Source organism: Delphinus delphis, chromosome 4 (genome assembly GCF_949987515.2).
Source record: "Delphinus delphis chromosome 4, mDelDel1.2, whole genome shotgun sequence".
Lineage (NCBI taxonomy): Eukaryota > Metazoa > Chordata > Mammalia > Artiodactyla > Delphinidae > Delphinus > Delphinus delphis.
The window spans coordinates 1,869,626-1,875,153 of record NC_082686.1 but is presented as its reverse complement, the minus strand read 5'-3'; positions in this window follow the sequence as shown (position 1 = coordinate 1,875,153).

Genomic DNA, 5,528 nt, shown 5'->3' with positions numbered 1-5,528 from the left:
ATCAGGTCATTCTCAGATAAAGGAAACTGAAAAAATTTGGCACCAGCAGACCAACCCTAAAAGAGTGGTTAAAGACTGTTCTCTAAACAGAAAGAAAATGATAAAGCAGGAATTCTGGAACATCAGAAAGGAAGAAAGGACAATGAGAAGACTAAAGATATGAGTAAAAACATTTTCTTTCTTCTCTTGTGTTTTAAACATTTATATTTGACAGTGGAAGCAAAAATTATAACACTGATATAGTTCTAAAAGTATTTAGAATAAATATTTAAGAAAATTATATTATAAATGAGGAAGCTAAAAGGATGTAAAGAAAGGTAAGCTTTCTACACTTTACTGAAACTGGTAAAATCTTGACCAGTAGACAGTGATAAGTTATGAATGGATAGTGTAATACCTAGAGCAACTACTAAAAATTTATGCAAAGAATATAAAATAGATAAACAACAAGGTCCTACTGTATAGCACAGGGAACTATACTCAAAATCTTGTAATAAACTATCATGGAAAAGACTATGAAAAATAATATATATATATATATATACATATATATATATATATATAAAGCTGAACCACTTTGTTGTACAGCAGAGGCTAACACAACATTGTAAATTAACCACACTTCAAAATAAATAAATAAGTAAGTTCTGCAAAGAGATACACTCAAAGACACTACAGATAAATCAAAATAGAATTCTGTAAGATGTTCAGGTAACCCACAGGGCAGGAAAAAGTAATCAGAGAAAACAAACAGAAAACAAAAGTAAAATGGCAGATTTAAGCCCAACATATCGATAATTACATTAAACATAAATGTTATAAACACACAAACTAAAAGAATTTGGCAGAGTCGTTTTAAAAAAATGACCCAACTATATGCTGTGCACAAGAAATTCACTTCATACATAACCATAAAAGTAGATCAGTGGCCACTGTGGTGGCACAGTGGTTGAGAGTCCGCCTGCCAATGCAGGGGACACGGGATCATGCCCCAGTCCGGGAAGAGCCCACATGCCATGGAGTGGCTGGGCCCGTGACCCATGGCCGCTGAGCCTGCACGTCTGGAACCTGTGCTCCGTAACGGGAGAGGGAGAGGCCACAACGGTGAGAGGCCCATGTACTGCAAAAAAAAAAAAGTAGATCAGAAATAACAGGATGGACAAAAACAGGTATATCATGCAAGCACTGATCAAAAGAACACAGGCATGACTCCATTAATACCAGATAAAGTAGACTTTACAGCAAAGAAAATGACCAGAACAATGAAAATTGACCCTTCATCATCATGTGATGAAACAGTCAATCTACCAAAAAGACATGCAAGCCTAAATGTGTGTGCAACAAACAACAGAGCAGAAAATACATGAAGCAAAACTAATATAACCTAAAGAAGAAATAGATAAATCCAGTGTAATCGGAGACTTCAAATCCTTCTCTGAGCAATTGATGGAACCATGAGACAAAAAAACAGAGAAGCTCAACATCACCATTGGCCAGCAGGATCTAATCAACATTTATAGAACATGCCCCCCAAATTACAGAATACACATTCTCTTCAAGTGTCCACAGACATAAACCAAGGTAGACCATCTCTTAGGACCTAAAACAAACCTCAACACACTTAGAAGAATTGGAACCACACAGTGTGTGCTCTCTGATCACAGTTTGTGTTCTCTTGGAATCAAACTAGGAATTAGTAGCAGAAAGAGAACAGAAAAGTCTCCAGACACTTGGAAACTAAACATCACGCTTCTAAATAATCCATGGATGAAAGAGAAAGTCTCAAAAAATACACTGAATGAAAAATGAAACCACTACATATCATAGGTTGTGGGATGTGGCTCAATCGGTACTGAGAGAGAGAAGTTTATAGCACTACATGCAGACTTTAGAAGAGAGGGTTATAATTATGCACTCACTTTAAGAACCTACAAGAATAAGAGCAAAATAAACCCAAAGCAAGCAGAAGGAAAAGAATAGTAAAGAGCAGAAATCAATAACATTAAAAATAGAAAAACAACAGGGAAAATCAGTGAAACAAAGAGCTGGTTCTTTGAGAAACATTTTTAAAAAATCAACAAACATCCAGAAAGACTGACCAAAAACAAAACAAAACCAAAACCAAAAAAAAAAAAAAAAAAAGAGGCATGGGCTTCCCTGATGGCGCAGTGGTTGAGAGTCCGCCTGCTGATGCAGGGGACACGGGTTCATGCCCCGGTCTGGGAAGATTCCACATGCCGCGGAGCGGCTGGGCCCATGAGCCATGGCCACTGAGCCTGCACATCTGGAGCCTGTGCTCTGCAATGGGAGAGGCCACAACAGTGAGAGGCCTGTGTACTGCAAAAAAAAAAAAAAAAGAGGCAGAGAAAACACAAATTTCCAATTTTAAAACTGATACAGGCGGTGTCACTGTGGACCCTAAGGACATCAAAAGGAAAATGAGGGGAGATTATGAACAACTCTACACTCATAAATTTGACAACTTGCATGAAATGAACCAATTCTTTAAAAACCACAAACTGCCACAACTAACCTGATATAAAATAATTCGAAAATAGCCCGTAACTATTAAGGAAATTAAATTCCTAATTTAACTCCCCTCAAAAAAAAAAATCTCCAGACCCAGATGGTTTCACTGGGGTTTCAACCAAACATTTAAAAAAGAATTAACACTAATTCTACACAATCTCTTCCAGAAAATAAAAGAGGATGAATATGGCCTGATTCATTGTATGAAGCTAATATCACTCTAATGCCAAAACCAAACAGACAGTCACAAAAAGAAAACTGTAAGCCAAAATACCTTGTGAATGTAAATGCAAAAATCCTTAACAAAATATTAGAAAATCAGATTCAACAAGATATACTATGACCAAGTGGAGTTTATGCCAGGGATGCAAGTTTGGTTCAATATTCAAAAAAATCAATCCATGTAATTTGCCATATTAACAGCCTAATGAAGAAAAATGATATGATCATATCAATCAATGCCAAAAAAAGCATATAACAAAATTTAATACCCATTCATCATAAAGACTCTCATAAACATAGGAGTAGAAGGAACTTCGTAAACTTGATAAAGGCCATCCACAAAAAACCTACAGCTTTTCCTCCAGCATCAGGAACAAGGCAAGGACGTCCACTCTCATCGCTTTTATTCAACATAGTGCTGGGAGCTCTAACCTGTGCAATAAGGCAAGAAAGGGGAATAAAAGGCATACAGATTGGGAGGGAAGAAATCAAACGGTTCCTATTTACAGATGATAAAATTGTCTTTGTAGAAAATCTCAAAACAAAATAAAAACACTCGTAGAATAAATAAAATGAATTCAGCAAGGTTGTAGGATGTAAGATGAACATGTGAAAAATCATTTGTATTCCTAAATGCTAACAATGAATAGACACACAAAAATTAAAAGCACAAAGCTACTTACGCTTGCTCAAAAATTTAAATCTTAAGTGTAAGTATAACAAAACAGGTATAGAACTTGTGTGCTGAAAACTACAAAACATTGATAAAAGAAATCAATTAAGTTCTGAATAAATGGAGAGACATACACACGGATTAGAAGACTTAACGTAATAAAGATGCCAATTTTCCCCAAATTGTAACTTCTATCAACATCCTAACAATAATTTTGTAGATAGAGACAAGATTATTCTAAAATTTATATGGAAAATCAAAGAAACAACAGTAGCTAAAACAATTTTGAAAAAAAATAAAATGGGAGGAATTGGTCTACTGGGCTTCAAGATTTATCATATAATTACAGTAGTCAAATATTTGTGGTATGGATGGATGGACATACACAGAGATTAATGGAACAGAATGGAGAACCCAGAAATATATCCACACAAATATGCCCAATTGATTTTTTAAAAATTAATTAATTTTGGGCCTCCCTGGTGGCGCAGTGGTTGAGAGTCCGCCTGCCGATGCAGGGGACGCGGGTTCGTGCCCCGGTCCGGGAAGATCCCACATGCCGCGGAGGGGCTGGGCCCGTGAGCCATGGCCGCTGAGCCTGCGCGTCCGGAGCCTGTGCTCCGCAACGGGAGAGGCCACAACAGTGAGAGGCCCGAGTACCGCAAAAAAAAAAAAAAAAAAGACTCAGGAATGTGACCCCACAAGGTCGTCTACAGACTCCTGGCCTCACCCCAAGCTATGCATGTGTGGATCTGATCATAAACAGCATATCTAAGACTCTGAAAACTAAAATATCAACTATCATCCAGGTCCCAAACAGGGACATACATGAGGGGCAGAGCACCAGGAGACGATGGTGAGGGATCAGCCTCACAGCAACAGCACTGCAAAAGCTTCTTAAAAATGGAACTGAAAGGAGTTCCCTGGTGGCCTAGTGGTTAGGATTCAGCACGTTCACTGCCGTGGCCAGGGTTCAGTCCCTGGTCAGGGAACTGAGATCCCAAAAGCTGTGCAACATGGCCAAAAAAAAAAAAAAAGGAACTGACATGGAAGCCACAAACAGAGAAGGCTGGTCAGAACTTGTGACCTGAACCCAACCAGGCTGACCGCTGCTGAAACAAAATATCAACACCTCCCATAAGATTTAAGCAAGACCCAGGGTCTCAAAACATAATATTCAAACGTCCACAATACAACCCCAAAATTACTCAGCCTACAAAGAAACAGGAAAAATCCCAACTCACGTGGGACAAGACAACCAAGAGATTCCAAGGCCAAGATGACACAGATGTGAGAAGTATCTTACAAAGACTTAGAGAAGCTATTTAATGAAGTGCTCAAGAACTAAAAGCAAACACTTGAAATAAATGGTGTGGTAGCAGAATCCTAAAATGGGTCAACGTTTCCTGCCCTAATCCCCGAGACCGATATATAACACCCCGGTCACATTAAGTTGCGTGGTCAAGGCAGTGAGACTCTGCAGATACAATTAAGGTTACTAATCAGCTGACTCTGAGTTAATCAAAAGGGAGTTTATCCAGTTATGCCAAATATAAACCCGTGACCCCATCAAAAACTGAGCTGGGCTTCCCTGGTGGCGCAGTGGTTGAGAGTCTGCCTGCCGATGCAGGGGACACGGGTGCGTGCCCCAGTCCGGGAAGATCCCACATGCCGCGGAGCGGCTGGGCCCGTGAGCCATGGCCGCTGAGCCTGCGCGTCCGGAGCCTGTGCTCCGCAACGGGAGAGGCCACGACAGGGAGAGGCCCGCGTACCGCAAAAAAAAAAAAAAAAAATTAATTAATTTTTATTGTGGTAAAATATACATAACATAAAAGTTACCATTTTAACCATTTGGAAGTTTAAAATTCAGGAGCAATTAGTACATCAAGTGTTGTACTAATCATCACCACTGTCTATTCCCAGAACCTTTTCATCTCCCCAGACGGGAACCCCACACTTATTAAGCAGCGGCTCCGCCCCCGCCCCCGCCCCCGCCGCCTGGGTATTTCACATACATGAAGTCACACAATAGGTGGCGTCTTTTTTTTTTTTTTTGTGGTACGCGGGCCTCTCACTGTTGTGGCCCCTCCCTTTGCGGAGCACA